General features: G+C 43.9%; 1 protein-coding gene across 10 annotated transcripts in view; it reads right to left on the minus strand.

Annotated features, from left to right (window-relative positions):
• The window catches only part of RNF152 (ring finger protein 152), a 75870-nt gene that overhangs the window by 22622 nt on the left and 40888 nt on the right, over nt 1-12360 (minus strand). The window contains exon 1 of one of the 10 annotated variants that reach the window (XM_043888900.1): nt 6575-7026. The exons of 8 other annotated variants lie outside the window; for them this stretch is intronic. The gene's annotated coding sequence lies outside the window, so the exon portion shown is untranslated. Of the gene's footprint in view, nt 1-6271; nt 6294-6574; nt 7027-12360 lie in introns of those variants that run through there. One more of the 10 variants, XM_043888903.1, reaches the window with a different exon arrangement.

A 12360-nucleotide genomic window follows, 5' to 3' on the forward strand; every position in this document is an offset into this window, starting at 1 on the left:
TTTCATTTAAGAAAAAAATTCTCTATAACTTATCTTTCTTATAAGATTCATAAAATGTACCTAAAAACAGGAAGCTAATATTTTTAACATTACCCAAACTCTATCTTTGAGTTTCAAACAGTCTGATTTAATAAGCATTCATTTAGTAAGTAGAAAGCAAATTAAAATAGAGTCTCTCAGGCCAGAAAATAAAACTGATAGGATTTTAGAAGCTAACTCTCGATGGAGCCGACCTATGTTAGGTCCTGCCTGGTTTTCAAGCATGTTTTCATCCACCAAGTGGTAATTTTCTATGCTTCACATTGCTGAGTTTTTGTCAGTCTGATCTTGTTTTACAAATACCTTTAATAACACAGTAAATCTATATCTGCTTAATTCAAGCTATTCTTTCAAAGCAGAAGAAATGGTTAAGCATATTTCAAATCTTCATACCAGTTATACAATGGCAGCCAGCTTCCTTCTCCTCCTGGTTCTATGCTTCTTCTACTAAACTCAATGACTTTTACCAACAGAGAAAATAGCTGTTTCCTTGCTTTATGCATATTATGACATTTTTCATAGAGACATAATAATAATAGGAATAAAACAACAAATACAGATTTAAATGAAAGCGGACATCTCACTAGCCATTAGCTGATGTAGGTCATGGGAATCAGATTACATTGGTTTATTGAGACATCCAGTCTATTTCAGAAAATAATTCTCTAATGCTCTCAAAACACTGAGTAAGTTAAAAGAAGGTCAGATGTAACCTATGTTAAAAGGAGGGAAGAGGGAGCAAAGCCTTAAGGAAATTCAAATGTAAGGTGATTCACAGGGACCCACCGCTATAGCTGCAGACTCAATCCAACTCCCACCAGAACTCCTGTCCGTCACCTGGTCGCTTGAACTGTTGCAACTGCTCGTTTTCCAGGCTAGTGGAGTATCTGAGACTACAGAACCAGACTCACACACAACACGATTTCCTGAGGAAGCCATCCACAGCTGACACCACTGAACACAAGCGCTGTCTGTGAGTCTAGCCCGTTTGTTTTTCTTTAGCTGATGGGCTCTCAGGGCCAAAAGGACTATGCATTTTTTAAATGCCATCTATCCCCGAAGCTGGATTATAATAAGCAGATAAAGAGACAGGAACATTGTGAAAACAATTCGAAGAGATTTTTCTTTCTGCCCATCAATCCAGAATGGGGCAATACATCATCCAGGTGACCCTTTCCAATCATGGCTACTTTCAAAATCTGATTGCCATCTGCATTACAAAAAAAAAAAATCTACTTTATCCACAAGATAAAGTATCAAGTACACTGGGAACACCAACTCCTTTTATCTTGAGTGTGGTTAGCAAAACGCTCGTGCAAAACTGCTGGGTTCCACAAATCAGCAAGTCATCATTCGTGTGATCAGCCATCCAATGATTTATTTAACACCCACTATGCACCAGGCACTGGGGCAGATGATGCGGCCTGTGGGTACGTATCCAATCTTCTTTCTGTCGTGCCTGGCTTGAAGCCCACACTCTAGCCACTCGGAGGCACTTGCGTTTCCCTAAAAGCTAACTCCTCTCTCACTGCTGAGCTTTTGGACACACATCATTATGCTGGCTTGGGGTGCCGTCCTCCCCCTTTCAGTAGGGCAACACTCAGCCCAAACGCCCACCACCAGCTCCAAGAAGCCTCCCCTCGTCTTTCCACCTGGGTTAGATGCTCCTGCTGCATTCTCTAAGGAGCCCTTTTTATAATGATCATATTTCATTTACTTGTGTCTGCCCCCCTGGAAAGGGAGCTCCTCAAGGGCAAGACTCTACACACACCCCATATTTGGCCAGCTGAGGGGTTCAACGGCCTCTCCTGTACCTGCCTCTCCTCCAACCGGAATGAACACCCTAAGGACAGGACCTGATCTTGTATCCTTTCCTTAGTATCTAGGCAATGGCTGGCATTCAGTGGGTGCTCAATAAATGCTTGTAGAATGAATGAAACCTAATTGAAATCAGGTCATTTTTGAAAAATTAAAGCTACATCATCACCAGTATGTGTAGGCAGTTCAGAAATCATGACCATGACTGGATTCACAGATTAACAAGATGCTTGCATTTCCTCTTCCCAGAATGGTGAGAATGGTGAGCTCATTGAAGAAGAGAGTTACTATGCTGGTAACTAAACTTAGATGTTAAACTTGTACTTCAACAAAATAATTTAAATCTATGCCTCATAATGTCCACTGGAGGCTGAACAAATGAATTTCTGGGTTATGTGGTTCTGAGGTAAATATCTGCAAAAGCTCCCTGGGTGATTTTGTCATCAACGAAGGGCTGAGAGCCACTGAAAATTCCTTACTCTAACTGAAAAAGGGCTCTGATAATCCACCCCCAAACAGGCACTCTTTAACATTGCTCTTGAGACAACAAATCAGTAGGAGGGGAGTGTGTCATTATCTATAAAGCTATTTATGACTTTACCTTCAACCCAGTATTTTCACTTTTAAATATTCACTCTGAAAATACACCTCGAAAATACAAAATAACATGTCCAACTGGTAATTCATTCATTTCATCATTACCTGCAACACCAATATGCTGGGGGGAAGTCATCTAAATTCCCATTCATGGAAACTAATTGGTGTCTGTTCCCCAGTGAGTACCACGTGGCCATACAGAAGGGGAAAGACGCTATGAACTGCTTTGGATGAAGTGAAAAGAAAGCAAGGTGAAAGATTAAGAAGGAGAGTAAAAATATATTTTTTATTGCTTATTTACTTGCTTATTTCTACACAAATAAACAAAAGAATAAATTCATTAACGTAAATGGTCGTCAGCAGGCGGACATGAAGTGGAGAGGAAGCATGCGGGGCTGCAGCCTCTCAGTGTATCTTTTGAACAGGTGTGACTCTGAGGTCATGTAAACATTTTACACATCCCTCAAAATAATTAAATCAAAGAAGATGGGGGGTAAAAGCCGACCCCAAAATTAAATATAAACAGAAACAAGGGAACTGGTTTCAGATGGACAGCACAGCTAATAACCATTGAACATAAACACTTGGCACACTCTCAGTGGGGTACATTCTTTACTAGTAATAATAGTAATGATGATGATGATACCTGCCAAGCAATTCTGAACTTTACTTAATTGGTTTGTTGTTGGTATTGGTGCCAGTGTAGCAGTAATTCTGAAACTATTGCGTACATACTACATGCTAAAGCAATAAGCAATTATATTGATGTTGTTAGGAAAGAAGGTTTTCACATGTGGGAAAAGGGGATATAAAAAACTACTGAAACCAGGGCAGGTAAAAAGGAATCAGTCGTGCAGAATATAAAGTGGAACCACAGGCATACAATCACAAGTTAAAATAGTATATATGTATTTCTAAGTTTTGTCCACTGTAAAAGTCTAGAAGCAACGAAAGTCCAGTAACAATGAGCATGCTTCAATCCTAGATCTTGGTTTCTAAATACTATTTCTCACTAAAAAGAACCTGAAATCCTCGGGAAATGGCTGATTTCAGGCCCAGGGCAGAGAAAATACAAAGTGAGAGCCGGGATCATCCCACGGTGCCATCAAGTAAGAGTGATGGGGTGTGTCAGAAGCCACAAGGGTTAGCCTGAAGTGCTTAAACTGCCGCAAACATGGCAACATGTGAACATGGGAAAGAACGACCATCGGAATGTTGGCGTCTCCCTGAAACTGAAGCTCTAAACCCAAGGTGATGGTGCTTGAAGGTGGGGCCGCTGGCGGTAATTAGGTTTAAATGAGGTTGCCAGGGTGGAGCCCTCAAGAAGGGAAGAAGAGGAAGATGCTAGAGCGTTCTCTCCACCAAGTGAGGACAGTGAGAAAGCAGACGTCAGCGAACCAGGAAGAGAGCGCTCGCCAGGAACTGAACCTGCCCAGCCCTTGACCTTGACTTTCCCTGCCTCCATACTGTGAGAAATAAGTATTTGCTGTTCACGCCACCCAGTCTATGGTATTCTGTTTACAGCAATCCAAGATGACTAAGACAAAGTAACATTTTATAAGACACTGAATTATAAAAATGATCTGTGACTCCACAGTGATAATCAAACGGGAAAAAAAAATACAGAAAGAGAAGGGGAAAGAAAGAGAGGAGCTAGGGAGGAAGACTCTTGTTTTATAACTGACAAGTGCTAGCTTATAGGTTAAAAAAACCATTGATTAAACCTAAAGAACACCATTTTCCCATCTCCAACACAGTGACTGATTTAGGCAAAGTCCATCAACAGATACTAAAAATCACTGGGTGAAAGGTTGTTGAAAGACAGGATATTTACTTGGCTCAAAGAATCAGCACATGGATTGCTTATTTAATGGTAAAAAGTCATCCTCACAATGCACAGATTGGGCAGACAGCACCTTTAACCAAAGATCTAATTCAGCACACGTGTCACGGTCCTTCAGCGGTGACGCAGTGGAATATCATTAATATCAAATTGTCACCAACTCCCGGAGTTTACTCAAACTCATGTCCATTGAGTCGGTGATGCCATCCAACCATCTAATCCTCTGTCGCCCCCTTCTCCTCCTGCCTTCAATCTTTCCCAGCATCAGGGTCTTGATGGACAGGGAGGCCTGGCATGCTGCAGTCCAAGGGATCAGTCACAAAGAGTCAGACACGACTGAGCGACTGAACTGAACTGAACCAAAATGTCATCTTGAATTTCACCATGAGGGTGCAAGACATGTAGGGCTGGTATGGGCTCCTCAGAACTTTCAATGCCATGGAAAGGCAAAAAAAAGGGGGGGGGGCAAGGAGACCGTTGTGTAACCGATTACAAGAGACTAAGAAGATGTGGTAATTAAATACAATGTCTGCACCTTGATGTGATCCAGGATTGAGACAGTGGGGAATGCTATGGTGATAAAGGATATTGTTGAATATAGACTGTATATTTAATGACACTACCAAATTAATGGAGAATTTCTTGAGTGTGGTTGATTGTGATTTTGCAGGAGAATGTCCTTGTTCTCAGGAGATACATGCTGGGTTGAAGTGTCATAATGCTGCAAACGCCGTGAAACGTTAAACTCATCCCATTCCACCTGTTTAGTTAGTCGTTTTATTTCTAAGATTATAGGCGAGAGAAAGCCTCAATAGAGCTCAGCAAGTCTCTCACACTCTTAGAAAAGCTGCTAATCGCCCTTCAGAAATTAGCACGGTGACCCACAAAAATAAACCTCCTTGACTGAACTCTGTCATCCCCCGCCCCACCCGCCAAGACCTTAGACCGCGGCTGTGTGTGGAGAGCCTTCAAAGAGGGGATTCGGGGAAAACGAGGCTACGAGGGTGGCCCTAATCCAACGTGACGATGTCCTTATAAGATGGGGGAACTGGCAACGGGCAGGTGTTTTGAATACCACGTGAAAACACAGGGGAAAGATGGTCATTCAAGCCAAGGAGAGAATCCTCCGAAGCAACCCCCCTCCGTGGACACCTGGACTTGGACTTCTGGCCTCCCAAACTGTGAGAAAATAAATTTCGGTTGTTCAGGCCACCCAAACCTGCACTTCTTACTGCGGCAGCTGAAGCAAACTCACACACCGAACTTGGGGCTTGTCTTGATTAAACTTCTCTTTTGCCAGGCAAAGGGTCTAGAGCAGCTCCTAGCTCACAGCGCCCAAATGCACTCTTTTCCCCAAGACTCCTCAGGGCTGGCCCGCAAGGTCCTTCATCCAGCCCCATTAATCACATCTCCCACAGCCCCCAGGCTCCGGAACGCCCTCCAACTCCTGGTTGGCGCCTCTGTGCCTCTCTCTGAAGAAACACACACGCTGCTCCTCCTGCCTTGAAGGTTTCTCTTCACAAGCCGTTACAAAATCGGAGGCTTCTCCTCCTCAGTCCCTCAGCTCTTTGTCAGCCCCCTAGTAAGTTCCTTCCCATGAAGCATTAAAACTACATGTTCACTCACAATTCTTCTCCAAACTCTGGGGCCTCGAGAGCAGCAGGTGCATGTTCTTTATGTGTAAACCACAGCATTCAAGCACACGCTAGGCATCCATATCTTCAGCGAATTAAGGTAACATGAAATACAAACAACCCTAGACTGTCAATTTGAGCCTCTGGCTTTTTCCTTACTCGGCATGTTCAAGCGACCGAAGCGGCAATCACGAAAAGGACTCTAAAGATCAGCCCCCTAACCAAAGGCAGAGGAGTGATACTTAATTCCCCCCATTGCAGCCTGTACTTGGAGACAGCCAGATTTTCATGAGCGTTAACAGAAATGAACCTCAGAGAACTGAGATTAAATGGAACGTACCTCAGTGTGAGTTTAAATCAACCTCTCTTTCCAGAATAAACTGCAGAATAATCCGTCTGAAGTGCCCGGCAAACCACTCCTCCTGTCCAACCTGGCCACAGAGTACCCACGCACAGCCAGAGAGCGCCCCCGACAGCTTTAACACCCACGGCAAGGACGAGTTGGCAGAGCCACCACCGATGAGGACGGCCCTGGAGGGGGCCGTGAGGGACACATGTAGACCGATGCCCAGATTCTGCTCAAAGCCCCACCCGAGGCCCCTGCTTCCACTTCACACCCAGACCCGTCAGAGCCTTAACCCACCCTTTGCTCGTGACTCAGCGCCTCGCCTCCCAACAACTCCCTCCTGGAGGACACGTGCAGTGTTAGAGCCTTTCATAGGTCGATGCTCCTTTATCCTCCACTGACAAGTTTTCCCATTTACTCCATTGTTCTTGTCCCCACTGGAATATGCTTTTCTGATAAAGACAACACAAGCTGCCAATTCATCCCCAACCTCTTCACCCATCTGCAATCCAAGCTGACCTTTGTCATCTTACACAACTTCAATAAACAATGATTATCCACCTTGTTGCAGAATACCAAATAACTTCCCCCTCCCCTAAATCACTTGAAAGTTTCAGACCGGAGGTCCCATTACCCTCGTGTACTCATCAACGCATTTCCTAATTCACTGCAGTAGGACCATTAACATCAGGAAATTAACACTGATACACTGCCACAGACCACACCCACATTTAATCAGATGCCCTAATAATACAAAAGGACAGGACCCAGAGTCACAGGCCGTATTTACTTGTCATGTTTCTTTATTCTTCTTCCATCTGGAAGAGTTCTTCAGTCTTCCCTTTCCCTTATAACCTTGACAATCTGAAGATTACCATCAATTATATTTTGCAGCACAGAACAAACAGAAGTCGTGTCCGATTCTTTGCGACCCCAAGGACTGTAGCTCACCAGGCCCCTCTGTCCATGGGATTTCCCAGGCAAGAACACTGGAGTGGGTTGCCATGTCCTTCTCCAGGGAATCTTCCTGACCTAGGGATCGAACCTGTGTCTCTTAGGTCTCCTGCACTGGCAGGAGGGTTCTTTATCACTAGGGCCTACCTGGGAGTTTGTGTGATGTTTTCTCAGGAACAGATTCAGGTTATACATTTTTGGTGGAGAGAGGGGAGATATTACAGAAGCAATACTATCATTTTCTCCTTCTATCTTAGCAAGTGACTGTATTATAGTTACTTGATCACTTGTGTCTCCCAGGTTTCTCCAAAGTAAAGTTACTCTTTAATCCCTTCTTCTTTTGTATTTAACAAGTATTTTGTGGAGAGATAGCCTGAAGCTATGTAAATCCTGTTCTTTATCAAGCTTCCACTCGCTAATTTTGTTTTTACTTTAACATTTCTTTCCTGAATTAACCATTACAAGATGATTACCAATGATGACTTAATTCTACCTTTTATTCTACATTTATTAGTATTATCTATCTTTAATAGAATGTCTTATTTTCCTTATTTATCTTATTCATATTAGTATGGATTCACTGACGTTATATTACTCAATGAATTGTGATCCATTATTGCTATATTTATTTTGATGCTGAAAATGACCCAGGTTTGGCTATTGGGAGCTTCTTCAACCTGCCTGCTATGTCCTTTGGAAATGACCCAGCCATCCTTTGAGCACTTCCTTACTTCCTGGCACAAAACGGTGTTTTAGGTTCATCTTATATTTCCCCTCCCCCAGCCCAGAATCAGATTTCTCCAAGGAGAAACTAAGAAATTCCAACTAAGAAATTCCTCTTAGTTGCAGAATGGCGTTTAGAAACCAAGACTTGGCTAATAGGTGTGCTCATGACCACTGGATATCTCTGCTCCAGGGCCTGTAAGCAGACACACCTACAAAAAATATGTAACATTAGAGCTCTACTGGAATGTTCAAAGTTTTGCTTCTATGAAGTAGAAAATCCTCAACATCAGTCAAGTCTCCTAGAATCCTGCAGCCTGAACTGGTCTGTCTTTTCTCTGAAACCCACAATCCTGAGGACCTGAACCTACAAAGTGGAGTCCTGTCCCTCACAGCTCCTCCTCCTCTTCCATAGCCTCACACTCTGGGGTCTGGAGCCGCCTAGTTCCATCTGATGAGGCAGCCTTGGTCTCGCTCCTAGGCACACGCTGTTTGCTTCTAACTTCCTGACTTCACAGGCTAACTTTCAGAGTCCCTGGGTCCCAGGCAGCCCGAGAGCCAGGCTTGCACTGAACACAACTCCATTCCAGCTTCCAGAATCCAGCATCTCAGCCACCTGTTTGCTTCAACCCTCGTTGAAAATCAGCACCAAAAAGTATTTAAATTCTTAATTGTAATCCACCGTAAAGCTACATTAGGGGCTTCCCTGGTGGCTCAGAAGGTAAAGAATCTGCTGCAATGCAGGAGACCCAGGCTTGATCCCTGGGTCAGGAAGACTCCCCTGAAGAAGGGAATGGCTACCCACTTTAGTATTCTTACCTGGAGAACTTCACGGACAGTGGAGCCTGGTGGGCTATAGTCCCTGTGGTAGCAAAGAGTCAGACACGACTGAGCGCCTAACACTTAACCTACATGAATCTCTAATGGATAAAAAAAAATTTCAATTGCGAAGCAAAGTATCTTTCTGGTTTGTGAGGGTGATATTTTGGTTCCAAGGTCAGTGCTCCTCAGACAGTTCTGAGCTTCTTTTCTTTCTCGACTTCTGACACCCCAGTTTTCTAAATCACTGTTATTCCTCCCTCTACTGATCTGTACAGCTTCTATCCCCGGAAGCACGTGTCTGTCCAGGTAACCTTGAGATGACTTGTAAGTCTCTGGTCCTAATACCTCCTGCAGGAGCCTGATTAAGGGTGAGGAAGACGCACAGACCATGTGAAGCAGCCATTCATAGGAAAGGCGATCAGCAGTCAGCCTCAGTCCATTTTAGATTCCATCTTCTGCCTTCTAGAAATTCCTACAGGGTTCTCTACATGATGGATGTTTAATAACATTGTCAGGCTAACTAGCAGTGATTTCTAGTGGGGATCCATAAAAAGTCACTACGAAGGCCTATAATTTTGGCCCTTAGAGCTTTCATTTTTCCAAGGTGGGAGAGTCAGGTAATAAATATCTTCAGAACCACAATGTGATGTGACAATAGCTATTAGGGCTCAAGGAACCAATATCCATGAAATAATCCCTCACCCATTAATAACAGTCACACAATGTCGTAGCCCACAACTGGGCTGTGCTGCAAATCTTACATTCTTTACTGAAGAATATATAAACAAGGAAGCACCAGCTGGGCCTGACTTTTCTTAGCGTGAAGTAGTAAGATCTTTGTTACTATCACGGCAAACATGAATCCATGAATTCTGAGTCAAGGCCTCCCTTTTCTAGCCTACTGATTCGCAGTTTTGGAGGGTTACAAACGATTTTGAAAAAGTGATGAAGGGTGCAGATCCCTCCATGTCTGAGAAGGTAGAGACGCAGAAAAATACACAGAAGCACACAAACAGAACTGTGTCTATAACTTCACGGAGTCTGATCACCGAAGCCCCAGATAAAGAATGCCCTAGGCCGTTACTTCTCAGAAGTCAATGTGCCAGTGAATCATCAAGGCTGCTTTGAGTGCCTATGTTCTAGAACAGATATGAACGCACTTTTTTCAGTACAGGGAGAGATGGTAGATCCCTTAGGTTCTGTGGATCTTACTGCATCTACTGCAACTGTTCAGCTCTGCCACTGTAGCAGGAAGCAGCCGTATATACAATAAGCAGCCATATTCAACACAGTGCCTGTGTGCTAATAAAACTTAATTTACAGAAACAGGAGTCGGGCTGGATTTGGCCCAAGGGCTACACTGGAAGGTATTACTTCAAAGTCAGAACAAGGACAGTAACAGCAAATCACAAAACTCAACTCAGTTCTGATTTTTTTAAGGGTTCGCACTTATTTTTACCACAAATGTTGTCGTATTCAGTCTGCTATTTACTTACCCAGCAATTCCCATTACTATATTTCTTCCTGCTGAACAATGTGTTATGAACAAGCCATTGTTCCATTTTTCAACCGACACAATAAGGATCAGAATAATTCCACATTATGAACATTTCCTGAAAGACCTTTTGTGGCCCAGTTCTCTGACTCGCAGCGAAGTTCTATTAATTGACAGCTGACCACGCGCACGATGGAAAAGCAGAACACAGTCTCTCGTGTTCCCTGCCGCCCGCTGTTTCTCTGCTGTCATTTCTTTAACAAGCCTGGCAGCTGTCAGACTCAAGCCAAGAGGCACGGGGCTGTGTTTCCCTGGAGACTTGTTTTCATAAAAATTAGGGCCCACAGGAGGCTCCTCTCCGACTGACCCTGCCTTCGTGGCCAAAGTTTAAACGCGTGACTACAGAGTGCCTTCCCAGGCGACCTGGATGGGTGTCCTGAACATCCATCAAGCACAACCACCCGACTCCTCAGGATGGAAGTGGGTTAGGTGGGTTTTCCCCCCAAGTGTCCTGCATTTTAAAGCTCAGACCTGGCTAGGTGCTGGCTGACTGGCTACGGAAAGGATGGTAGAGTGGCTCACGGGGACTTGTACCAGAGGAACGTGGATAACCATTTCTGAGCGATTGGTAAGGCTATTTTCTTTAAAACTCATGCACACTCCCATAGAAAATCCAGCTCCAGCTAGAAATGACTTAGGTTCCCAGTGTTATTTCTAGACATTTCTATTGGTTTCTCAAGCCAAGCCTCACCAAATTAGATATCAGCTTCCCTTAGGAATGTCGCTGTGGTATAAAAAGCCCTATGTGGGGAAAAAAAAAAAAAAAAGCCCTATGTGGTAGTCTAGGTGTCTGAAAAGCACAGTAAGACTCTACCGAGCACAGATCAGGTTATAATTTCACATGAGAGCCAAAGTCAAATTCATGAGCAAATGTCTTTTATAAAATCCCAACTAATTCACAGAGTTATCAGGAACAGAACACTGCAAATAATTAAAATGATCCCCCACCGCCACCCTTCACATGGCAAAGGCCATCTATTGGCACGGCTTGGAGCGATAAACCACACCCACGCTGGTGGGTTCTGCGTACTTGTTTTGCTATTTGGGGTCAGAAGCATGTTTGAGTCTGCTATGTTCACAGCAGAAGATTTTATCTGGAAGGGAAGCTTCCTTTTCTACACTCCCAGCACACACCGTCTACCAAATTACTCATCTCACGTCTACCCAGTAACTCTGGAGGGTGATGAGGAATAAGAGGAATGAAACAACTCCAATAATATTTTTTATTTAAAGGAGTACTGAAAGCATGGGTCTGTGGGTCATATGTGCTTAAAACTTTTACCTCCAAGGAGAGCAGTAAGATGCAGTGAAAATTTTTCTCAAGGGAATTTGCAAAATGCATGTTATCATGGTTTTTAAAGCGCTGATGACTGCTTTAGATATTCACAACGCATTGCAAAAAGGCATTTATTCACCTACTCACCCTAGTGATGAACAATTTATGCAGGGCAAGTAACAAAGGGCTTATTTCATTCATTTTATTCCCTCTATTCCTCCCAGGGGCCAGAAGTGGATCTGAGGGCAGAACGATGCTGGTGACACTGTAGGATTTTTACGCCAGCAGAGAGGCTGGGTTAAGAAGATTTTCTTGTTCATTTACAGGGGTGACAGCTCTGGCCATGCTGTGGAGGAAGGGAAATGCTAGGGATATGAGATAAAACTCGGTGAACAATGAAGTTGGCTCAGAGTGCCAGCTATCTCGCCAAGCCCACATGCCAGCCCCATGCCAGCGGGGCATACAGAGCGTGCCCTTCAAGCCGCCACTCAAACCAGCGGAGCCACCTGGAAGCGTCTGTGCTAGAAAACATCAACCTTTCATCTAATTAGGTGCTGAAATCTGACATTTATAATCAAAAAGCCTTCTTCCCTTACAACAAGTTCTGACAGTTTCTCTAGCATCTCCCCTTACATGGGTAGATACATTCATCCGTACTTGCAGACACTGCCCAGTTTGGGTGACCACCCTCTAAGCACTCACACCCCCTACTCTTCGAGACACTGGCTTCCTACAGCAGAGGCAGAGGCAGCT

Source organism: Cervus elaphus, chromosome 27 (assembly GCF_910594005.1).
Source record: "Cervus elaphus chromosome 27, mCerEla1.1, whole genome shotgun sequence".
NCBI classification, from domain to species: Eukaryota; Metazoa; Chordata; class Mammalia; order Artiodactyla; family Cervidae; genus Cervus; species Cervus elaphus.